Source organism: Eptesicus fuscus, chromosome 1 (assembly GCF_027574615.1).
Source record: "Eptesicus fuscus isolate TK198812 chromosome 1, DD_ASM_mEF_20220401, whole genome shotgun sequence".
NCBI classification, from domain to species: Eukaryota; Metazoa; Chordata; class Mammalia; order Chiroptera; family Vespertilionidae; genus Eptesicus; species Eptesicus fuscus.
Genome location: NC_072473.1, coordinates 15,930,452 through 15,956,876, shown reverse-complemented (window position 1 = coordinate 15,956,876; position 26,425 = coordinate 15,930,452). Strand labels below are relative to the sequence as shown.

General features: G+C 45.3%; 1 pseudogene; it reads left to right on the top strand.

The window, feature by feature from the left end:
- The first annotated feature begins 3,099 nt into the window (after positions 1-3,099).
- Positions 3,100-3,519, top strand: LOC103292264 (60S ribosomal protein L28-like; annotated as a pseudogene).
- The last annotated feature ends 22,906 nt before the right edge of the window (positions 3,520-26,425 follow it).

Below are 26,425 nucleotides of genomic sequence, written 5' to 3'. Positions count from 1 at the left end.
GGCTGCTCAGAGCCTGTAGGCCCGCGCTTAGGTCCTGAGCGGCAGGGTCCCAGAATGCCCCCTGGCCACTTGGAGCCTAAGGGTGCAGGCACCAAGGGGCTGGGTCCCGCAAACATCCTCAGGACCCAGGCCAGTCCGAGCCTGTAGGCCCCTTGCTTAGGTCCTGAGTGGCAGGGGTCCCAGAACGCCCCCTGGCCACTTTGAGCCTATAGGTGCAGGTGCCAAGGGGCTGGGGGCGGGGCGGGGTGGGGCGGGAACATCCCGTGTCACCATAGTGCCCCCAGCCGCTTGGGAATGCTCCAGCACCAAGAGGCAGTTTGGGTCCACGCCCCCAGCCTGGTGCACACGATGGGGGGCTGGCTGCTGGCCTCTGGGGTGTGTGGAGACCCCCAGCGGCCACCGCTGCGTGCGGCCCAGGGGTCCCTGCATGCCCCCCAGCCTGGTGCCCATGGTCAGGGCTCATACAGGAGGCAACCAATCAAAGTGTCCCTCTCACATTGATGTTTCTCTCTGTCTCTCCCTCTCTCTTCCACACTCTAAAAATCAATGGGAACATACCCTCAGGTGAGGATTAAAAAAAAATGCATATCCTATGAAAGACACATCTTGAAAATGCCTAAAGAAAGTTGTCATTGTTTCTTGGTGAAGGGACTGGAGTCCGTGTTGATGAAAACACCTTTGTGGCTGTGGTGACTGGTAGTGGCTGCAGCAGCAGGGTGATGGGGCTGTTGCCTTCCCCTGATCAGCCCGATTGCCTCCCACAAAGGAGCATGGGGAGCGGGCCTAAGCCATCAGTAGGACATCCCCTGAGGGCACCCAGTATGTGAGAGGGGGCAGGTTGGGCTGAGGGACCCCCAACCCCAGTGCACAAATTTCGTGCACCAGGCCCCTAGTCTACAAAATATATAGGGAACTCATACAACTTAACAAAAAGAAGACAAACAATCCAATTAAAAAATGGGCAAAGGACCTAAATAGGCACTTCTCCAAAGTAGGCCAAGAGGCATATGAAAAAATGCTCAATGTCTTTAATCATCTGAGAGATACAAATCAAAACGACAATGAGGTACCACCTCACACCTGTCAGAATGACTATCATCAACAAATCAACAAAGGACAAGTGCTGACGAGGATGTGAAGAAAAGGGAACCCTCATACACTGCTGGTGGGAATGCAGACTGGTGCAGCCTCTGTGGAAAATAGTATGGATTTTGCTCAAAAAAATTAAAAATGGAACTGCCATTTGACCCAGTAATCCCACTCCTGGGAATATATCCCAAGAAAACAGAAACACCAATCAGAAAGGATATATGCACCCCTATGTTCATAGCAGCACAATTTACAATAGCTAACATTTGGAAACAGTCTAAATGCCCATCAGCAGATGAGTGGATTAGAAGACTGTGGTACATCTACACAATGGAATACTATGCTGCTATGAAAAGGAAGGAACTCCTACCATTTACAACAGCATGGATGGACCTGGAGAGCATTATGCTAAGCGAAATAAGCCAGTCAGATAAAGATAAATATCACGATCTCACTCATTTATGGAATATAAAGAATATTATAAAATGATGAACAAAAATAGATACAGAGGCAAAGAAGCATCGAACAGACTGTCAAACTACAGCAGGAAGGCAGGAGAGGGTTGGGGGGAGTAAGAAATCAACCACAGGACTTGTATGCTTGCATATAAGCATAACTAATGGACACAAGACACTGAGCGGGGTTGAGAGCATGTGCCGGGGCGTAGGGGAGACTGGGGGAAGGTCAATGGTGAAAAAAGGAGACATATGTACTACCATTTGTAATACTTTAAACAATAAAATAAAATTTAAATAAAATATTTTTAAAAACGGAACTCTCATTTGCCCAAGTAATCCCACTCCTAGGAATATATCCCAAGAAATCAGAACTACCCAACAGAAAGAATATATGAACCCCTATGTTCATAGCAGCACAATTTACCATAGCTAAGATTTGGAAACAGCCTTAAGTGCCCATCAGCAGATGAGTGGATTAGAAAACTGTGGTACATCTACACAGTGGAATACTACGCTGCTGTAAAAAAAGAACTCTTACCATTTGCAACAGCATGGATGGATGTGGAGAGCATTATGCTAAGCGAAATAAGCCAGTTAGAAGCATAAGCATCACATGATCTCACTCAGAAGTGGAATATCATGAATAACATTAACTGATAAACAAAAATAGATCCAGAGATATAGAAGCATCAAACAGACTGTCAAACCTCAGAGAGAAGGTAGGGGAGGGTAGGTGGGTGGGAAGAGATCAATCAATGAACTTGTATGCATATATGCATAACCCATGGACACAGACAATAGGGAGGTGAAGGCCTGGGGTGGAGGGCAGGGGTAGGCTGGGAAATGTCAATGGGGGAAAACGGGACATATGTAATATTTTCAACAATAAAGATTTAAATAAAAAGACGTACAAATTGGTAGTTACAATATAGTCATGGGGATGCAAAATACAGCATAGGGAATATAGTCAATACTATTGTAATATCTATGGTTGGTGTCAGGTAGGTTCTGGAAATTTCAGAGGAACACTTTGTAAAGTACATGATTGTCTAACCACAATGCTGCACACCTGAAACTAATAAAAATAATATTGAATGTAAACTGTATTTAAAAATAAAAATTTAAAAATGTTTTTTAAAAAATTCTTTAATCCAGTTTGAACTTATTTTTCTGTATGGTGTAAAATGGTGATTTAGTTTCTTTTTTTTTCCTTGCATGTATCTGTTCAATTTTCTCAACAACATTTATTGAATAGACTCCTTTTACCCCCCTCCCCAAAATATTAAATATTGGATGAAGATGGGAGGAGGGGTATCAGAAAAACGTATACTATAAAACAGAGACCAAATCCAGAGAAAGAAGCAAATTGGGTGAAAAAGAAAGATTTAAGAAATGAAGAAATAAGAGGAAAAGGAATAGAGAACAATTAAGTATAATTTCCTAAAAAATATAGCGGGTTATTTTGGTAATTTAAAAAAAAAATGAAGTTACCTCTCTCTGTCTGGCTGCCACAGCGAGACGAGCTGCCGCCACGTCCCCCCAGCTGTAATGGATGGTGGTGCAGAACTGCTCCAGCTTCCGGATAAAAGGAACAAGCAGAGATACAACACCCAATCCAATAATTAGGAGGCCCACAACTCCTGCCGCTATGACGGACTGAATCACTGAAAGACGTGGAGCTGGCGGTCCACAGGCAAAGGTGCCGTGAGCTTTGCGAAGCAGTGGTCAGACCAGCAAAAGCCAGCCACCTCCTATGTGTGGACCACCATCAATAAGAACGCCCGGGCCACTCTGAGCAGCATATGACACATGATTCGCAAGAACAAGTACTACCCAGATCTGCGAACGGCTACCATCTTCACAGCCAGCACCATCTTCATAGCTGGCGCCATCTTCCCATCTTCGCAGCAGGCGCCATCTTTGCAGCCGGAAGTCCATGATGGTGAAGCACCGCCCCACCAAGAGCTCCTGAGCACACCCGTCCCCCCAAAGTAATCAAGTTGTCAGCTGACTTACCTCAAAAAATTAAAATTGAAAAATGGAGTTAAGCCTGGCCGACATGGCTCAGCAGTTGAGCATTGATCTATCAACCAGGAAGTAACAGTTTGATTCCCAATCAGCGTACATGCCCAGGTTGTGGGCTCAATCCCCAGTGGGGGGGGGGGGCATGCAGGAGGCAGCCAATCAATGATTCTCTCTCATCATTGATGTTTCTATCTCTCTCCCCCTCTCCCTTTCTCTCTGAAACCAATTAAATTTTTAAAAATGGAGTTAATATTTCAGAACACAACTCGAGAAAGCTGTATATCCTAACAATGATTAAGGGGAGGCTGGGGGAAGGTCAATGGGGAAAAAAAGGGGAGCTATATGTACTACTATATGTAATACTTTATTTAAACAATAAAAAAAAGAAACTAAGATTTACGGAATATATATTGATAAAGCTTTCCATGTATCAGGCACTGGAAAATGAGTCAATACACATAGTGAGATATTTACCTTAACTCATTTAATCCGTATCCTGGCTTCATGAGATAGCTCTTTCTATTGTTATCTTTTTGAAATTAATTAATTATTTATTTTGTTATTTTGTTATTTAAATTCTGTATTGTTTAAAGTATTATATAGAACCAAGATGGCGGCATAGGTGAAACACCTAACCTGCAGCCGGGCACAACAATTTCAAAGGCACAACTAGAGGTCAGAACGGACATCGTCCAGAACCACAGGAGAGCTGGCGGACTGAAATGCCCACAGCTGGGGGGAAGGAGAAGGCCACGGGGACAATCGGGGGAGCCGTAAAAGCCTGAGGTATGGAGAAACTGGCGGAGACACGAGCACGCGCGCCTGCGGGGAGGATGGAGCCGGAGAGGAAGGGGCGGCTGACGGCCTGGCCGGCGTTCACTGGCAGGAAGGAGATAAAGGCTCCGGAGTGCGCTAAGCGCCGGCTCCGACTGCACTGAGCGCCAGTTCCGGGCGAAACCCTGGGAAGCCAGGCGCAGGCTGGGGGAATGAATCTGGGCTGTGGGGTGCAGGCACAGAGGAGCGGGGGAAGGCAGAGCTCCAGAGGCGCGCACGGGAAGGGGCGCAAAGGACGGACTGTTGCCTGCGCCACTGAACTGCCCTAGCGGGAAGGAGACATAAGCTCAGGACCGTGCTGAACCCCAGTTCCGACTGCACTGAACCCCAGTTCCGGGCGAAACCCTGGGAAGCCAGGCGCACGCTGGGGGAATGAATTTGGGCTGTGGTGGCGGAGGCACAGAGAAGCGGGGGCTCCAGACGCGCGCACTGGAAGGTGCGCAGAGGACGGACTTTTGCCTGCGCCACTGGGTGGCCCTGCTGGGAAGGAGACAGGGACGCCAGACTGCGCTGAGACCCAGTTCCAACTGCACTGAAACCCAGTTCCAGGCGAGAATCTGGGAGTCCAGATTCATTAGGGGAGGGACTGGACAGTTTGGCAGTGGGCGAAACTCCAGGGCGCGTTTCTCTCAGAGGTGTTTGCAAGGAATACAGAGGGACACAGACACAGGAGCCTCATAGGGCGGGGCTGACAGGAAGCCAAGGTTGTAGGCTCCACCCTGTAGCTCCGCCCCAGCCAAGCTGAGCAGAAACTTTTTCCTGCTGAGTGCCTCAGGTAGTGGCTGACCCACACTGCATTGGAGACCCAGAAACGAGGGCATCTAGTGGTTGGTGGGAGATGACACCAGATTTCAATCACTTGCATAAGGGAGGCATTCTAGAGGCAGACTCAGTGAGCGCCAAGGCATTGCTGCATCAAGACCCGGCCCACAAACATGTCTCCTGCACAGCAACTCTTCCTATATGGACAAAGAGGGTCCTCACGGCCAATTGGCCTGGAGGACAATTCCTCCAGGTGACACCAACAACAATCAAGACTTAACTGTACAAAGGAGGACCAAGATGGAGACATAGGGCGGCAGCCTGATCGTTGCCTACCACAACAATATTGAGACTACGACGGGAGAGCAGAGCAGACACCAGCCAGAAAGACCGGGGGACTGGCTGAGCAGATGCTCTACAACTAGAATAAAAGAGAGAGGTACGCAGGATGATGCTGATGCTGGTGACCCAAAGTCCACACTTTAAGAACTATGGCTCAGGCGACACAATGGCGGCCAGGAACGTGCTCGGCGCAGTTCCCCCGGCGGTCTCCGGCTGAGGGGACGGCTCCACTCGCTGCTGAGCACGGACAGACGAGCCCCTGGGAGACATGGGGTGGGAGACTCCGTGCTTGCTGACCTCCGAGTCCTTCAAGAATCTCAATGCCCCGAAGTGGCCAGGTGCGCACGCTCAGCGACTGGCCACCGTTGCAGACCCAAGGGCCGACGCAGCGACACCGGACCAGCCCACCGCCGGGCACCGGGCACACCGGAGCCTTGCCGAGCCCGCCGCCCAACGAGTTCTGCGGCAGCCGCCCTGGAGCTCTGAGAAAATGACCGAAGGAATTGCTGAGAGGGAATTGACCAACAGGAATTGGGATCAAGAAGACGAAACCCCGCTGAGACCCGTGTCCAGGCGAGCCTGCGAGCCTCTGGGCTCAGATGTGGTCACACACCTCTGGGTCTAGGTGAGGCCTCACGCCCCTGGGTTTGGGTGAGGCCACGCGCCCCTGGGTCCAGGTGAAGCTGGATTCCGGGTTCGGGTGAGGCCATGTGCCCCTGGGTCCGGGCGAATCTGAACCCTGGGTCCGGGTGAGGCCGTGGGCCCCTGGATCCGGGTAAGGCTGGGTCCCGAGTACGGGTAAGGCCATGAGCCCCTGGATCCGGGTGAGACCACGCGACCAGGGGTCTGAGAGAGGTAACGCGCCCCTGGGTCCGGGTGGCTTCGTGCACCTAGGTCCAGGTGAGGCCACGTGCCCCTGGGTCTGAGAGAAGCCACGCACCCCTGGGTCCGGGCGAGACCATGTGTCCCTGGATCCGGGTGGGGCCTCGTGCACCTAGGCCCGGGTGGGGCCGCGTGCCCCTGGGTCTGGGGGAGGCAAAGCGTCCCTGGGTCCGGGTGAGACCATGTGTCCCAGGATCCGGGTGAGGCCTCGTGCACCTAGGCCCGGGTGAGCCCAAGTGGCCCTGGGTCTGGGAGAGGCCAAGCGTCCCTGGATCCGGGTGAGACCATGTGTCCCTGGATCCGGGTGAGGCCTTGTGCACCTAGGCCCGGGTGAGCCCAAGTGGCCCTGGGTCTGGGAGAGGCCAAGTGTCCCTGGGTCCGGGTGAGACCATGTGTCCCTGGATCTGGGTGAGGCCTCGTGCACCTAGGCCCGGGTGAGCCCAAGTGGCCCTGGGTCTGGGAGAGGCCAAGCGTCCCTCGGTCCGGGTGAGACCATGTGTCCCTGGATCCGGGTGAGGCCTCGTGCACCTAGGCCCGGGTGAGCCCAAGTGGCCCTGGGTCTGGGAGAGGCCAAGCGTCCCTGGGTCCGGGTGCGACCATGTGTCCCTGGATCCGGATGAGGCCTCATGCACCTAGGCCCGGGTGAGCCCAAATGGCCCTGGGTCTGGGAGAGGCCAAGCTTCCCTGGGTCCGGGTGCGACCATGTGTCCCTGGATCCGGGTGAGGCCTCGTGCACCTAGGCCCGGGTGAGCCCAAGTGGCCCTGGGTCTGGGAGAGGCCAAGCATCCCTGGGTCCGGGTGAGACCATGTGTCCCTGGATCCGGGTGAGGCCGCCTGCACCTAGGCCCGGGTGAGCCCAAGTGGCCCTGGGTCTGGGAGAGGCCAAGCGTCCCTGGGTCCGGGTGAGACCATTTGTCCCTGGATCCGGGTGAGGCCTCGTGCACCTAGACCCGGGTGAGCCCAAGTGGCCCTGCGTCTGGGAGAGGCCAAGCGTCCCTGGGTCCGGGTGAGACCATGTGTCCCAGGATCCGGGTGAGGCCTCGTGCACCTAGGCCCGGGTGAGCCCAAGTGGCCCTGGGTCTGGGAGAGGCCAAGGGTCCCTGGATCCGGGTGAGACCATGTGTCCCTGGATCTGGGTGAGGCCTCGTGCACCTAGGCCCGGGTGAGCCCAAGTGGCCCTGGGTCTGGGAGAGGCCAAGCGTCCCTGGGTCCGGGTGAGACCATGTGTCCCTGGATCCGGGTGAGGCCTCGTGCACCTAGGCCCGGGTGAGCCCAAGTGGCCCTGGGTCTGGGAGAGGCCAAGCGTCCCTGGGTCCGGGTGCGACCATGTGTCCCTGGATCCGGATGAGGCCTCATGCACCTAGGCCCGGGTGAGCCCAAATGGCCCTGGGTCTGGGAGAGGCCAAGCGTCCCTGGGTCCGGGTGCAACCATGTGTCCCTGGATCCGGGTGAGGCCTCGTGCACCTAGGCCCGGGTGAGCCCAAGTGGCCCTGGGTCTGGGAGAGGCCAAGCATCCCTGGGTCCGGGTGAGACCATGTGTCCCTGGATCCGGGTGAGGCCGCCTGCACCTAGGCCCGGGTGAACCCAAGTGGCCCTGGGTCTGGGAGAGGCCAAGCGTCCCTGGGTCCGGGTGAGACCATTTGTCCCTGGATCCGGGTGAGGCCTCGTGCACCTAGACCCGGGTGAGCCCAAGTGGCCCTGCGTCTGGAAGAGGCCAAGCGTCCCTGGGTCCGGGTGAGACCATGTGTCCCAGGATCCGGGTGAGGCCTCGTGCACCTAGGCCCGGGTGAGCCCAAGTGGCCCTGGGTCTGGGAGAGGCCAAGCGTCCCTCGGTCCGGGTGAGACCATGTGTCCCTGGATCCGGGTGAGGCCTCGTGCACCTAGACCCGGGTGAGCCCAAGTGGCCCTGGGTCTGGGAGAGGCCAAGCGTCCCTGGGTCCAGGTGCGACCATGTGTCCCTGGATCCGGATGAGGCCTCATGCACCTAGGCCTGGGTGAGCCCAAGTGGCCCTGGGTCTGGGAGAGGCCAAGCGTCCCTGGGTCCGGGTGAGACCATGTGTCCCTGGATCCGGGTGAGGCCTCGTGCACCTAGGCCCGGGTGAGCCCAAGTGGCCCTGGGTCTGGGAGAGGCCAAGCATCCCTGGGTCCGGGTGAGACCATGTGTCCCTGGATCCGGGTGAGGCCGCGTGCACCTAGGCCCGGGTGAGCCCAAGTGGCCCTGGGTCTGGGAGAGGCCAAGCGTCCCTGGGTCCGGGTGAGACCATGTGTCCCTGGATCCGGGTGAGGCCTCATGCACCTAGGCCCGGGTGAGCCCAAGTGGCCCTGGGTCTGGGAGAGGCCAAGCGTCCCTGGGTCCGGGTGAGACCATGTGTCCCTGGATCCGGGTGAGGCCTCGTACACCTAGGCCCGGGTGAGCCCAAGTGGCCCTGGGTCTGGGAGAGGCCAAGCGTCCCTGGGTCCGGGTGCGACCATGTGTCCCTGGATCCGGATGAGGCCTCGTGCACCTAGGCCCGGGTGAGGCCACGTGCCCCTGGGTCTGGGAGAGGCCAAGCGTCCCTGGGTACGGGTGAAGCCAGATCCTGGGTCCGGGTGAGGCCGTGCGCCCCTGGATCCATCCGGGTGATGCTGGGTCCCAGGCCCAGGTGAGACAACGCGCCCCTTGGGTAGGGGTGAGGCCACGTGCCCCTTAGTCTGGGTGACGCCGTGCCCCTGGGTTCGGCCGAGACCAAACCAGAGGGAGTCGGACCTCCATTACCACCATTTGTCCACCATCCAGAGCTGAGGGGTCAGTGCTGACATGTACACATAAGGAACTACTGGACATTGAAATTGGGTCTCAAAAGAACTGTTGGTCCAGGGGGAAGCTCGCTACAGATTGATTCATTTGCCTGTCAGCATAACTATTATTGCTCGTCTCACATTCAGTTCTTATTAGTATATATCTAGTGACATATGATCTCGCTCATCTAGGGGAAATGATGAACAACATAGACTGAGGAACAAGAACAGAATCAGAAGCAAGGAGGCATCGATCGGACTATCGGGCCTCAGAGGGAGGATAGGGGAGGGTAGGGGGAGGGTGGGGGGGAGGGGGAGAGTTCAACCAAAGGACCTGTATGCATGCATATAAGCCTATCCAACGGTTAAGTTCAACAGGGGATTGGGGCATGCGTGGGGAGAGGGGTGGGATGGGAATGGGGGGATGAGGACAAATATGTGACACCTTAATCAATAAAGAAATTAAAAAAAAAAAAATAAATAAAGTATTATATAAGTCTTCTTTTTCCCCCATTGACCTCTCCCCAGCTGCTCCCACCTCCCAGCACATGCCCTAACCCCCCCATCCCCCCACCCCCATCTGTGGCCATTGGTTATGCTTATATGCATGCATACAAGTCCTTTGGTTGATCTCTTACCCCCTCACCCCTGCCTTCCCTCATAGGTTGGACAATCTGTTCAATGCTTCTATGACTCTGGCTCTATTTTTGTTCATCAGTTTATGTTGTTCATTATATTCCACATATAAGTGAGATTATAAGATATTTATCTTTCTCCAACTGGCTTATTTCTCTTAGCATAATACTCTCCAGGTCCATCCATGCTGCTGCAAATGGTAAGAATTCCTTTTTAAACAACTCCGAGACCATGTGGATTCCAGCAACAGAGAGGAATTGACAGGACTACTCCAGCCATGAAGACAGAAGAGAAGCAGTCCAGAGATGGAAGACGCTGACGTCGCCTTGCCATACTAGCAGTTAGCAGCTGTGTGTCACTGCAGATTGCCCAGGACCAAACCAGAGAGAGTCGGACCTGCATTACCACCATTTGTCCACCATCCAGAACTGAAGTGTCATGGCTGACATGTACACATAAGGAACTGTTTGACATTGAAATCAATCTCAAAAGAACTGTTGGCCCAGAAAGAAACTCACTACAGACTGATTCATTTGCCTGTCAGCATAACCATTATTGCTTGTCTCATTTTTGGTTCTTATAAGTGTATTTCTAAAAGCACATGATCTCACTCATCTAGGGGAAATAATGAACAACATAGACTGATGAACAAGAACAGACCCAGGAACAAGGAGGCATGGATCAAACTGTCGGGCCTCAGAGGGAGGGTAGGGAAGGGTGGGGATAAAGGGGAGAGATCAACCAAAGGACTTGTGTGCATGCATATGAGCCTAACTAGTGGTTAAGGACAACAGGGGGGTGGGGGCATGCGTGGGGAGGGGGGTGGGATGGGAATGGGGGGATGAGGACAAATATGCGATACCTTAATCAATAAAGAAATTAATTTTTTTAAAAAGAATTCCTTCTTTTTCACAGCAGCTCAGCCAGTTTTTTAACCCACTCATCTGCTGATGGCACTTAGAGTGTTTCCAAATCTTAGCTATTGTGAATTGTGCTAATAATCTTTTATAGAAGTGAGGTCAAGAGAGGTTAAATGACTTGTGCAAGAGCTCACAGCTCTTAGGAGGAAGGGTTGGGCTTCTGGCTCCAGGTCTTCCTTGCTTTAGTACAGCCTCTACCCACTCAAGTCAGGATGGTTCCTCCGTTTGAAGTCCTACAGTTCTTACCATCATTCTCTCAAATTTAATACTGAAAATGTATAGTTTTGCATGTTTGTTGCACTTCATCTTAGTACAATGTATCTTCCCAACTAGACTCTAAAACACTGAAAGCATGAACTGTAAATAATACTTCTCTATAATCCTCACAGTACTTAGCACTATTCTCCACTCATTAAATAAGACTTAATTGGACTTTCCGAAAAGAGATAACTTTCAAAACAACTATTCCGGTAATTTTGCAATCAAATAAACTCTGCCAACATCCTTTGCTAAGAAGCAGTCATCTTTTGCTGGAAATTCAAGTTTAGAAAAAGTTAATGCCTCTTTATCTCATTCTATTCCTTTTTTTTTTTTTTTTTTTTTTTTTTTTTTTTTTTTTATTTTATTTATTTTTATTTTTTTTATTTTTTTATTTATTTTTTTTAAATTTCTTTATTGATTAAGGTGTCACATATTTGTCCTCATCCCCCCATTCCCATCCCACCCCTCTCCCCACGCATGCCCCAATCCCCTGTTGAACTTAACCGTTGGATAGGCTTATATGCATGCATACAGGTCCTTTGGTTGAACTCTCCTCTATTCCTTTTGACGGATGAAACAAAAAATAATCAGTTTGCATCTCCTAAGTGCTCCACCCCCGTGAATGCAGGGGAAAAGTGAGCATCACTAAGACACAAATGTGTTCTGTTCAAGGCAATCAAATAAAACAAGCAACCCCAAAAATATAGTTAAAGCGAAGTGACTCAGACACAGTTCATGTTTTTAGTCACTTGGAGTCCAGAGTTGCTCAGAAACACAAATCGTTTTTAAAGCATTACTCATTTTTCTTTCCCTGATAAAACTAAAATAATCCAATACAATTATCTGAATGGTTATAATTTAAAGATTTAAAATACATGGTCAAAACCTAACATTTCAAATTAGTGCCATTCTTTAGGACAAACACTAACTAATAATAATGGTCTGGTATACAAGTATCCTGGAGAAACTAATTTTCTACCATTTTCTTTTTATTAAGTTAATCTGAAATTTTAAAAAAGCATTCTTCCATGGGGCTGTCATAAAGAAAGCATTGTAGATACCATGCACCTGAAAAGTCATTACTCAAAATAAGAAAGCATTTATTCCCACGCTGAAAATTTAAATATGACTCAAGACCTTGACTTAGAAATAACTGAGTTTCACCAACTAAAACAATTTAAATTCCTAAGTGACCTACCTTATCAGTAGCTCCAGGATGACAAATAGGTTTAATCATATATTCCAACTCTCACTGGTTGGCAGCAGAGGCCTGGATACTGTGTTGAGAATGATTCTGAGGTCATATTCCAGGAGAAAGCATGTTTGTCTGTATCCATAGGTTATACATATATGCATATAAATTCCTTGATTAATGTCTTCCCACTCTCCCCCCTCCTTTCCCATTAGCAATCAGCAATGCATGTGTGCCAGTACCAAAAATTTGGACCAACTGCCATAATTTATGAAAAGTAAAATATAAATCCTTGATCTGAAATGAAGGATGTGGACCAGGGATTTTACAGGTGCTATTGGATTGTTTGGTTCATTTTGAGAGAATTCATTGCTGAATAGTGCCCCATATGTATGGTGCTCTAATCAAATAGCAGTAAAGGAATAGGAGAGGGAATGAACTCTATTGACAATCTACTATGTGTCAAGTACTGAGCCTTACCCCAACCACCCACTCTCATGGCCATATGCACGACTTTTGTCACTACCAATAACAGCAGCCCTCAGTTATCTTATTTTCTATCGTTCTATTCCCCAAACACCACTGTCTTTCTGGCTTACTCTCTTCAGTACCCAGTCTCCCAATAATCCCTCTACCCCACTGATATGCCCAACTCATTGATCCTACCATCCTGTCTCTCACTCCCCACAATGTCCTTGTTTTCCTACTTACCTATCATAAACTCCATGGTCAATTATCACTCCATTACATACATTGTCAACTCCATCATTCTTTTCTCTATCATAATCACCTAGCAAAACCCCACACTTCATTAAATACACATCTCTGCTGATTCCAGACCTGCATCCATGCAACCTAAATGTTGGCAGAGGGAAAAAATTCACAACTATAGTGACTGGTCTCACTCTAAATTCATTATTACCTCAAGGAGGTCCTTAGTAAGACTGAAGACTGACTGTCCCACTACATTTCCATTCACTTTCCCACTAGACATGAATTTCTTATCTTCTTTCTCTTCAAATCTCAGTATCCCTTCTTCTTTACTTATTCTCAGCTGATGGCAGTTTCTTGTTTCATGTAAAACAGATACAATCAAAACAGAATTCCCACAGGCTTTGTTTTTCAAATGTTTTCTTTATTGTTGAAAGTATTACAGATATCCCCCTTTTCCCTCATGCCTGTATCCATAGGTTATACATATATGCATCTAAATTATTTGATTAATCTCTTCCCGCTCCCCCCTTCCCCTCTTTAATTAATGCTTCCCGCTCCCTCCCCCACTTCCCTCTTTGGTTAAACTCTTCCCTCTCCCCCCCCATTTCCCTCTTTGGTTAAACTCTTCCCTCTCCCCCCCCATTTCCCTCTTTGGTTAAACTCTTCCCACTCCCCCCCCCCATTTCCCTCTTTGGTTAAACTCTTCCCACTCCCCCCCCCCGTTCCCTCTTAGATTCGTCTGTCTGTTACATGCTTCCATGTCTCTGGATCTATTTTATTCATCAATTTATTTTGTTCATTGAACTCCACATGTAAGTGAGATCATGTGATACTAGAAAGCTGTGAAAAATAAGTATCTCTTACTCTTTGAGGCAGCATGGAGATACCTGCAGAATATTATGCTACATGAAATAAGCCAGTCAGAGAAAGACAAGTATCACATGATCCCACAGACTCTTACCAAGCCTTCTATCCACCTACCTACAACTATTTTTCTATGATCTACACTCACTTCTGATACAATGGATGAGCTGTCCTTGCTCTGATTAAAAGCCAAATCCTCCACTTGTACACTTGATCCCATCCCTCTTGCTTAATCAAGATCATTTATCTAGCAATTATCTCCTCCCTCGACATAATCAAGTCTCCCTTTCCACTGAATTAGTCTCACCAGCATTCAAACATTCTGTAAATAGACCCATCTTTGAAATCAAAAAAAAGTTTAAAAACTTTACTTGATCCCATATACCCCTCCAGATACTGCCCCATTTTATAGTGAAAATCTTTGGGGGAAAAAACTCTTCCTGCTTCAATTTCTCTTTCTAAATCTACACCAATCAGGCTTTTGCTTCCTACCTCCACCCAACCCTACATACACCACTGAAAGGATTCTTATAAAGGCCACAAACAGCCCTTTCATTGCAAAATTCAGTGATCAATTCTCAGAACTGATCTCTCTGAACCTAACAATAGCATTTAATACAGTTGATCACTCCCTCCTTAAAAAAAAAAAAAATCCATTGCCTTCCAGAACACCAGACACTCCTGGTTTTCTTCCTATCTCACAAATAACAATTTCTCAATATCTTTTGCTGGTTCCTTCTCATCTCCCAACCTCTAAATATTGGAATTTTCCAAACACTCATCTCTTCTCTATCTAAACCCACTCCTTTGATCATCTTATTTTGCTATCTTTATATTAATGACTTCTAAATATGATCTCCACCCCAGACTTCTCTCCTGAACTTCAGATTAGCATGTTCAATTGACAAACCAGTAACTCCATTGATATAGCTAATATGCATCTCAAAACTTTCTTTTCCAAAATTAAACTCCTGATACCCCCACCAAAACTAAGTCATCCCATAGTCTTATCTTAGTAAATAACAGCTCCATCAAGCCAAATGCTCCCACCAAAAAAACTTGGGGGAGTCATTCTTGAATCCTCTTGTCTCAGCTCCTTATACCCAATTCTTCAGCAATTCCTCTTGGCTCTACTTCTAAATGTGACCATTCTGCATATGGCCACTTCTCACTACTTTATGGACTAAACCATTTTTATCTCTTGCCTAGTTTCCTTGATGATGCTCTTGTCCCACTATATTCTCAAGCAGCTGGAATAAGCATTTTACTTATTTTAACAAAACTATTTACAATTTTACTAACAAACTCTTTTAACCTTAAATGTTTTCTGGAACAGTATACATAAATTAATTTTAATCAAGCCTCATCAGATTTATATTTTAATTTCTGTGGGAGTTTTCACGTAAAGATGTGAGCAAACTGAAGTCTTTCTCACACTATTTAGATTTACTAGGTTATGTTCAGTGAGTCCTCATGTGCCTTTGAAGAGAAGAGCTAACAACATAGGTTCTCCCACATTCTTTGCATTCATATGGTCTCTCTCCCGTGTGAATTTTCACATGGTTCCGAAGGACTTTTCTAGAAAAGAAGGCTTTATCACATTCCTTGCATTTAAATGGCCTCACTCCTGTATGAAGTCTTTCATGTATTTTAAAGGAACGATAATCTTTGTAGGCTTTATCACATTGTTTACATTTATAGGGTATCTCTCCAGTGTGCACTTTCAAATGGATCTGAAGGTTTTTATTACTAGTATAGGCTTTATCACATTCCTTGCATTTAAAAGGCCTCACTCCTGTATGATTTCTTTCGTGTATTACTAAGGAACTATAACGTCTGTACGTTTGACCACATTGTTTGCATTTATAGGGCTGCTCTCCAGTGTGCATTTGTTCATGTCTTTGAAACCAACTAAGGTGAGCAAATACTTTTCCACATTCCTTACACTGATAAGGAATATTTCCAGTATGTATGTTCATGTGTGCTCGAAGGGAGCTGCGATGATTGTAGGCTTTGCCACAGTGCTTACATTCATAAGGTTTCCCTCCTGTGTGAAGCTTTTCATGTATTTGTAAGGAAGAGTATTGTTTGAATGCTCTCCCACACTCCTTACATATATAGGGTTTTTCTGCTATGTACATCAATGTGTGTTTTTTTAAGGAAGTGTCATGTCTAAAGGCCTTCCCACAAACCCTACATTTATAACGTTTCTCTTTAGTGTGACTTCTTTCATGTATTTGAAAACTTTGATCATTTCTGGGGGGTTTTCTACAGTCTTTCAACTGAGAGAGGGTCTCTCCAGTGTGGGTTCTCTCTTGAAGAGAAGTTGAAGAACTAAAGTTTTTCTCACATGCCTTCCGCTTATGAAGAGCATGTGCAGTATGTATGATCATGTGACTTCGAAGAAATTTGTACCCCATTAAGGCTTTTCCACATGTCTTACATTTATAGGTTTTCTTTTCCATGTGAGTTCTTTCATGTATTTTCCTAGACCGAAGGGAAGTAAAGCCTTGCCTACATATGTTACATTTATATGGGTTCTCTTTATATTTCTGATACTCAGAGAGCTTATGTCCAGTGTGCCATCTAATGTGCCTATTATGAGATGAATGATCTGTGAAGATTTTCCCACACATCCTGCATTCATATAGTTTTACTTCAGGTAAAAAATTGTTGTTCAGATTGATTCTTGGCATAAAGCTGACATTATCTCCATACTGACTAACCTTTTTGCTTTCACAGATTTCTGTTGACCTAAGAATTCTTTGTTTTCTCCCATGGTTTTTGGTCTGATCTCCCCATTTTATATTTATTGAAGCCAGGTTCCTGGAGGTTTCCCACATTACATCTCTGTAGAGTTTTTTCTGTGAAGGATTTAGTAAAGCCCACTCCTCCCGGGTGAACTTTACAATCACATCTTCAGGGACCAATGACTCCATTTCTAGATTTCCTGGGTCTCCCTGAATCCTTCCTACCCCTCCAACCACCTATGCAGATCACAGAATGACACAAGAAGCAGCACAGCCACCAGGAAACACACGATCATCAGCCAACAGCCAGGATGGAGCAGAGCTGGAACATTTACCTGGAATAATCATTTTCAAGAGTAAGTCATGTCATTCTTCTGCTTAAAACCCTCCAATGACTTCCTATCTCACTCAGAATAAAAGATGAAGTCCTTTCAGAATCCAAGACCCCACAATACCCTCCCTAAAGATACCTCTCTGACTTCAGCTGCTACTATATTTCCTCACTCACTCCACTTGAGTTACATTAGCTTCGTTGTTCTTCTTTGACTATAGTACTCATCCTCCCACCTCAAGACCTTTGCACTTGCTATTCCCTCTTCCTGGAATGCTCTTTATCCAGATGTCCACCGTTTGCTTCTTCACCCTCTTATTAAAATTCAATAAAATCTTCCCTGACCACCCTATTTGAATTCTGAGCAAATTGCAACATGCTCTTTCTGCCTGCACAGTTTTATTTTTCTCCATAGCAGTTCTCACTATCAGACATACTGTCTATTTTATACATATGCATTTGTTTGTCTGTCTACCCTTACACATGAAAATTTCCCAAGGACAGAGCACTTTGTCTGTTCACTGATATTTACACAGGATCCAGAATAGTACCTAGTACAGGACAGACAGTAAGTGTTGAATTAATGAAGAAATAAATGTTATCTCATTTTATCTGCACTTAAACCCTATAAGGCAGATATTATTACCCCCTACTTTACTGATTAGAAAGTGAGGACCAAAGTGATTAAATAATACATTCAATAGCATACATGTAATGAATACAGAAATAAAGATTTGGCCACCGAGCCTACTTTCAAAGCCTGTCCTTTTGTTCATGACCTTGATTTGATTTCTTTTCAGAAGTAAATACTTGTCCATGTGGCATAGGCTTAAAATAAATGGAAAAGTCTTTAAATCCCAATCATGTGGTAACAAATAAATGTAAGGGATTCTGGATATATAGTTTCAGTAATGGTATATATTTTTACTTTGCTCAAATCTCCCCCATAAAACCAGACAAACTCAGCAAACTCAAAAACCCATGGACAACATCTATTATAAACTAGGTAGCAAGATATTCCTAGAAGACAATATAAGAAGGAGAGGACAACTCATTGGTACCCACAGTACCTACATGGTATCAGCACTTTCATAGGGTACACAGATAATATATTAATATTACTAATAATTATTATTATTATTGTGTTGCCTTTGGAGAATAATAGGAAATCAATTATCTTGAAAACTGTTAAATGAAGGGGGGAATCAAGTATTTATTCTACTTTTTAACTGAATTTATTGGGGTGACATAGTTAATAAAATTATATAGGTTTCAGGTGTACAATTCTATAATTCTATAATACAGCACTTGTATACTGTATTGTGTGTTCACCAGCCCAATTCAAGTATCCTTCCATCTTCATTTATTCCCTCCCCCTTTACCTTCTTCTACCTCCCTCCATTCTCTTTTCCCTCTGGGAATCACCATATGTTGTCTGTGCCTGACTTTGGGGCTTTTTTTTTGGGGGGGGGGAGGGAGTTGCTTAATCCACAGTGCTTACATTCATAAGGTTTCCCTTTTTTATTCTTCCTTTCTTTAATGAACTATACCACTGGTTAACCAAATGATAAATATTTCAACTAACAAATGAAAAAGAAATTAGAGCATTATAACATCACTATTTTGCAAATACTAATCTAAGCATTGCTAAAATCACAAAAATAGAGATTTCCAGTTGTTATACGCTTGTTGACAAAATATCACACTGCTTACAATCTTGCCAAAAACAATTTAAAAAATTAAATGTGAACCTCAACAGATTTCTAAATGGGAATTTCTCAACCTCAGCACTAATGACGTTTGGAGTTGGATAATTCCTTGCTGTGAGGGTCTGTCCAGTGCATTGTAGGATATGCTAGTAGTATCACCCACTCCATTGTAAAAATAAAAAAATGTCTCTAAGCATTATCAAATGTCCCTGGGCAGGGGCATAAAATCACACACACACACACACACACACACACACACACACACACACACACACAATGAAAACCACTGCTCCGCCGAAACCGGTTTGGCTCAGTGGATAGAGCGTCGACCTGTGGACTGAAAGGTCCCGGGTTCGATTCCGGTCAAGGGCATGTACCTTGGTTGTGGGCACATCCCCAGTGGGGAGTGTGCAGGAGGCAGCTGATTGATGTTTCTCTCTCATCGATCGATGTTTCTAACTCTCTATCCCTCTCCCTTCCTCTCTGTAAAAAATCAATAAAATATATTTTTTAAAAAATGAAAAGAAAACCACTGTTCCAATGCACCTACCATTCCACAGGTTAAAGCAGAGAACAGAGGAACATGTTAAACAAAAACATATGGAGGCAATCAGCAAAATACAGATTGTAGAAACTTTCACAGATCAAATGACCCAGATTCTTCAATGAATAAATCTCCAGGGGAAAAGGCAAAGATGGAGCAGGGCAGGGGTCCTTTAGATAAAAATACACTTATTACACATAAGTATCTTTTTAAAAACAGGCAAAACTAAACTATAGGGTTTAAGGATGCACAGTTGAGTGATAAAATTATAAAGAAATAGAAGTGATTACTATAAAAGTCCTATGGGAAGAGAGGTAAGTGACTGAGGTTGGAATTAGTCTTTTGGTAGACATTGGGACTTCTTAGGTGACTGGCAAAATTCTATTTCTTGACTTGGGTATCATTTAAAAGGGTGTTGACCTCATAATAATTCATTAAGTTTTACAGTTGTTATGTCCACTTTTCTGTGTCTATGTCCAATAAAAATGCATAAATGATGCCCGGCTGGTGTAGCTCAGAGGTTGAGTGTCGAGCTATAAACCAGGAGGTCACAGTTTGATTCCCGGTCAGGGCATGTGCCCGGGTTGCAGGCTCGATTTCTCCAGTGTGGGGCGTGCAGGAGGCAGCCAATCAATGATTCTCTCTCATCATTGATGTTTCTATCTCTCTTTCCTGCTTCCTTCCTCTCTGAAATCAATAAAAAAATATTTTTAAAAATAAAAAATGCATAAATCAGTAAAAACATAATAAATAAACACAAGAATCTGCCTTTCTTTCCACTTCATTTGAGTTGGAGTTCTACAGAAACTGTCCTTGAGAGAAGAACATTGAATTTTTTAAGTCAGATCGATGTTTACTGGTACATTCCCATAGCTTAGAGATGGAAATCATAATTATTATTTCAAAAACAATTTTGAAGATCATAACAGGAATTATCTCAACCCAACATAAACCATATGTGTAATGTACATATCTTGGTCTACTGTTTAAGGAACATCTCACATCAAATCAGCTAATACCTACAAAGGAGCCTATTGTGATCCAGGTGATCTGTCAGGTACTGGGAGAAAAAGCAAAATGCAAAGTAGTGACACATTGTCAAATGTGAACAGAGCTCATGAGAACTGCATGGACTAAGGAGAGATTTGTGGGATGAGAACTTTTAGAAAGATTTGCAGACCCAATATACAGAGACGCTCCACAGGTGTGTGCCTCCTTTCTTGCAAAAGATATGCTCCTGAAGAGTTCTGTGGTGATTAAATTTTTATGAATTTAATTATATTTTCTCATTGACTCACATTATAATCAGAGAGTGGCTTTATCTACATTTTGGATTAATCTTCAACTGGAGGTGGCTCCCAACAGTTTAAGTTTCCCTGCTTCTCTGTCAAGTAGTTAATAGTTTATAAACAAACATTTAAAGGTACTATTTAAAGGAACCCTTGAGTGAATCCTTTTGAAAAACAAAGGATTCTTTGGTAACATTAATAAATAATCATTAGATTGAATGTTCATTGAGCTTTTTTAAAGTAAAATATATCTATTCACAAGACTTTAATGTCCTTTGATAGGATTTCATTGAAATCATATCTCTTTGCCTAAGGATCAGAATCTATTTTATGCGTGTTTCAGGACAACATCTCACAGTACTGATCTTCCCATTTGTCCGGTAGCATTGAGAAGAACACTCTATCCAGAGACTCTTGGGAAACATTACTAAAGGTAGATCATATTACTGAGTTATGTGATGCCATAGGACCCCTTGGCTTTCACTCCTGTTAAAAATTACACAATATAAACACAGTGCTACTAAATCTAGGAGAGTGGTAATTTTAAATGACTGGCCCTCTGGTTGGATTCTTTGGGACAGAAGATGTTTAAGCTGTTTACTTTAGAAATGTCTCTTGAGGTGCGCACTGCCTGGACATCTTAAGTAAGTCACTGGAAAGCTTGAATTGAGAATGGAGCTCATCGGCCCCACCATGCCAAACCTCATTACCACATCTCTCTCCTGTCCTTCCACAGTACCCCGTCTGCCTGCCCGTCACAGTGCCTTCTCACCACTGTTATTCTTGCCAACAGTCTTACTCAGAACTCCTAATAACTTCTCCTGGACAAGCCACAGACATTGTCCTCAGCACCAACAGTATAAAAGCTCATCACACTTCACATTGGTCAGGTTTCATTTGGGTCTAGAACATGGTAAGAGATTCCCAGGCTGCAGGGAAAACTCTAGGGCCAGTAATGGCAAAAACTCTAGGGCCACTAATGCTTCCCCAGTGGTTTAGGTAGGGTAGCTCTTGCATGTCACCCTGACTGGGATTTGTGGACCAGTTTTTAATATAATAGCTCACACTGCTGGTTTCACATACCCAAAGAGATGTGATTTATGACTGGTTTCAGTCTGACTAGCTTTGTTATTTCTGATTAAAGACCCCATTTATTTTAGAGTAAATGGGCAAGGATTGGTTCATTTTTTGTCTTTGGTGACAATAACATAACTTATAATTGGTTTATTTAGAAAATATACTAGAAATAAAAAATGGAATGCAGCACAGAAAAATAAATCAAGTGTCAGTTTTATTGCATAAGGGGAAAACGATGCTTTTGCCAAATCAATTACTTTCTGTGGCTTATATAACTGTTCCCAAGGATTAGACACTGCCTTCCACATTACACTTGGGAAGCTTCAACCATAAGGCATTTATCTGAATGTAATGATATGGCCTCATATACCCGTAGGTATAGTTCTGAAGTACCTGTGGAATTCTGCAGCATTTGACAAGCATTTCACTCTAGTCATCGTGGCAGGAAAAATTCTAAGATGCACTCCAATGACCCACACCCCTTTAAATTCCCTCCCCTTGAATGCAAACAGGACCTATGACTTGCATATAGCCAACAGAATGTGGCAAAAGTGGAGGATTTTACATATGTGTAATTTAAGTCCCTTGTCTTCATAAAAGAGGTTACCTTGGGTGGGCCTAACCTAATCAGGTGATCTGTTTAAAAGATAGTTTAGAGGTTAGAGACATGAAGCAGCAGAGTCTCTCTCTCTCTCTCTCTCTCCCTCCCTCCCTCCCTATCTCTATCTCTCTGTCTCTCCCTATCTCTATCTCTCTGTCTCTCCCTCCCCCTCCCTCTGTGTACATATGTGTGTGTGTGTGTGTGTGTGTGTGTGTGTGTGTGTGTGTGTTGCTGACTTTGAAGAAGCAAGCTGCCATGAATTCTATAGCTTCAAGGAAATTAATTCTGCCAATAACCATGCTTGGAAGTGGGTCCTTCCCTAGTGGTATCTACAGATGAGAATTCAACCTGGATGATACCTTGCTTTCAGATTTGTAAGAGTCAAGGCAGAGAACTCAGCTAATCTCTGCCTAGACTTCCGACCTACAGAAACTTTACTATAATAAATGGCTTTTGTTTTAAGCTTCTAAATTTGTGATAATTTTTATGCAGTAATAGATAACTAATACAGTCATGAAGAATCACTAGAAGTCTTCTGCTAAGCGAATCCCTAACCCACAAGAGTCAGCAGAAAAACAAAGGAATCACAGATGAGAACAAGTACTTCCACTCTTACTCAGCCTCATCTACCTTTTCATATCTAAGAGGAAAGGATCCAGAGGAAGAAAATCCAAATATATGTTTCAGAAAGATTTTCCTGCCCCAGCAATGTTGGTTGAGTACAGACCATCATCCTGTACTACCTTTTCCGTGCACTGAGCCCACATGCACAGCCCCTACGTGCAAAGAGCTGAAGGAACTTAATATGCCTCAGAAGAAATAAGAAAATCCTGAACTCAGTAAGGCAAATATGAGTACCAAACTGAAATTCATACAAATGTCAAAATCAACCTCCAAGGGCAAAGACTAAACCAGGAATAGCAATGGACGCACCAAAGCAGCTCTTGCCAATGGTGTCCAGGATGGGAAGAGCCTTGATGGAAACAAAGACACAGGAGGACAGCTCTTAGTTTGTATCAGGTGCTCAGCAGTTGTCTACATATTTTTTGTTTATCTACAAGTGCCTGGATGGATGGATGGATGGATGGATGGATGGATGGATGGATGGATGAGAATTAAAAGAAAGAGGTTTAACACTACAAAAGAGCAAGAAATGAGAGAAAAATGTAGTCGCAATGAAAAGCAAAGACAAGGACAGTGTCAGAAATATTCGCAGTGCAGGGAGCCTTCACAGTTTATGTAGCCATAGAGCAGTGGTTCTCAAAGTGTGGTCCCAGTACCAGTACCCTCAGCATTACCTGGGAGTTTGTTAGATATGCAAATTATCTGGCCTTACCCCAGAAACTCTGGGGATGGAGCACAGCAACCTGTTTTAAGAAGCCCTCCAGGCCTGGCCGCAGTGGCTCAGTGGTTGAGCATCAACCAATGAACCAGGAAGTCACGGTTCAATTCCTAGTCAGGGCACATGCCCTGGTTGCAGGCCCGATCCCCAGTAGGGGGTGTGCAGGACGCAGCCGATCAATGACTCTCATCATTGATGTTTCTCTCTCTCCCTCTCCCTTCCTCTCTGAAATCAAAGAATATTTTGAAAAAGAAGCCCTCCAGGGAACTCTGATGCACACTCAAGTGTAAGAACCACTGACCTAGAGACATTAAGGAATCTTGTGGGGATGTTTTTTAAATGCCTAATGGTCTTAACCCCAGCTGTACATTAAAATTAGCCAAGGAACTTTGAAACTATTGATGCCCAGGTTAGCCCATCACCAGATACTGATATAATTAGTGTATGGTAGAGACCAGGCATCCAAATAATTATTCACCAGCTCTCCAGGTAACTCAAATGTGCAGCCAGGGCTGGAGTCCTCTGATGTAAAAAGTGAAGTGTATGGGAGGACATGATTCAAGATTGCTGCATGAATGACCTCGAGAAGAAAGGTTGCCCTCTTCCTGATATGGTGTTTTCTGATGCCTTCCAAGTGCTCACACATATATTCTTAGCTGTTAACCTGCTATGCTTGTGTACAGGGCGGGGAGATGGCTTTTATTTCAACTGCACAGAAGAAATAAGCAGCAGCCAACCCTTTTTGCGCATCCCTTGCTCACCCTCTGAGCTGGCTTTATGCAAGCAACACATACCTTCCCTGCCTTCAGTATATGCAGTGTCCCTGGAGACAGTAAAAAAGAGACACTGCTGCATTTGCTTCCATCACAGTGGTGGCAGCCACCACAGGGTCATTGTCATATGTGTCCCCAGACTTCCCTGTGACCCCAGCATATACAGGCAGATGCTCCACATACCTGATCAGCAACTTCAAGACACACAGCTACTCTCTGGAAACCTTCTTCTGAGTCTGGCTGGTGAATGAGATCCTCCAGTGGAGAAGAAAGGAAGCACTGAGTCAACGCCAGCTGAGAGGGACAATAAAAGAGGCTTTCATCTGCTTGGGAGTATACAACCCTCTCCTCTTCAAGGCTTAGCAACAGGCTCAACTGTCTACATAACCTAAGTCCACTTGGGTCCGAGGACGAGAAGGAATGCTCAGGAAAGGATAATCCTCTAGATGGAAACCATAAAGGTTTAAATGGTCTGAGAACACCCCAGAATCTGGGTGTTCTTTATCCGACTCTGAGCCAGGTTCTCCCCCAGTTCTATGACTGTGCATTGGCCTCTGCGGAGGTACCTAGTGGAGACTGCTTCACCACAGTAACCTGACTGGGCAGGTAATGTGAAACAGATGTCACAGGGCCTCAGAATGCAACATATAATAGATGACAATGACGATGGTGATGGTAACCAGATTGCCCACTGGAAATTTAAGTTTTCCATAGAACTCAATCAAGCATCCCTTAAAGAGGCCAGAAGAACGCCTAAGCATTTCAGAAACTGTAAGCACATAGCCTCAGTGAAAACACCCAAGAGCAATCAAAAGGTGGATGCCAGGGCCGGAAAATGAGGTAGGGCAGGTGGAGTGTCCAGCCTTCCATTTTCTAGGGCCTGAGTAGGCAAGTTCTCAGGTTGGGGACTGCTATCTAGAGTATTGGTTCTCAAGGAGAGGCAATTCTGCCTCCCTCTGGCAGTGTTTGGAGACATTTTTGGTTTTTACAATGGAGTGGATGGGCTGCTACTGGCATCTAGTGGGTCAAGGCCAGGAATGCTGCTAAACATAATACGGTGCACAGACAGCCCCCTCAACAAAGAAGTACCAAATGTCATTAGTGCTGAGGTTGAAAAGCCCCAATCTGGAGAAATGTCCCCACAACAAACAGTAGAGGAGGAAAATCCTGATGGATTTCTTCCCCCATAAAGGCCCAGATTCTACCCATGGGTTCCATTAGCATCTCAGGAGAACAGAGTTTTTCTCCTCAAAGAGATGGATATAAATTTACCTTGACAGATTACCTCGTCCACACCCAGCTTTAAGGAAACTCAATGTCTAAATCACTCAGGACAAATCACTGTCAAGTCTCTTATCAATTATTTTCTAAAGTAAAAACCTCACTGACTCCCTATCACAATTAGTTCCAATGTTTGCCTTCCTAATGGACAAAATATTAACTTGAATCACTTGGAAGTGCCAATTGTTGACCAATACTTGGCCGTCAAAAAATTGCAGTTTCATGTGGCTTGGGCTAATATTCTTCCCTTCAACAAAAATGTGTCCTACTTTTAGAAGCCATTTTCTTGTGTTGACTCTTCAGTCAGCACCCAAACAAAATAGTACCTGGCCATATGCTATCCAGGACACCTCCCTTCTCCACTTCCCACTCCTTTCCCACATCCCTCACACCCCATCTTTATTGGCTCTTTCTCTAGAAAAATTATTCAGTCTTTCTCCAAGTCAACTGTTACTTCTTTATTTTTTGCATTTTCAGTTCTAATTCATTTTGTCCTATAGGAAGGATCTATAACAGTGGTTCTCAACCTTTCTAATGCCACGACCCTTCAATACAGTTCCTCATGTTGTGGTGATCCCCAACCATAAAATTATTTTCATTGCTACTTCATAACTAATTTTGCTACTGTTAATGAATCATAATGTAAATATCTGTAAATATCCGATGGTCTTAGGCTCTACAGCAGCGGTTCTCAACCTGTGGGTCGCGACCCACAGGTTGAGAACCACTAGCAGGGTCGCCTAAGACCATCGGAAAACACAGATATTTACATTACGATTCATAACAGTAGCAAAATTAGTTATGAAGTAGCAATGAAAATAATTTTATGGTTGGGGGTCACCACAACATGAGGAATTGTATTGAAGGGTCACGGCATTAGAAAGGTTGAGAACCACTGATCTATAATAAAGCTGTTTTACTGCCATACACAGAGGGTCTTAATACGCTTATTGTCATATACAGTGTGGCTT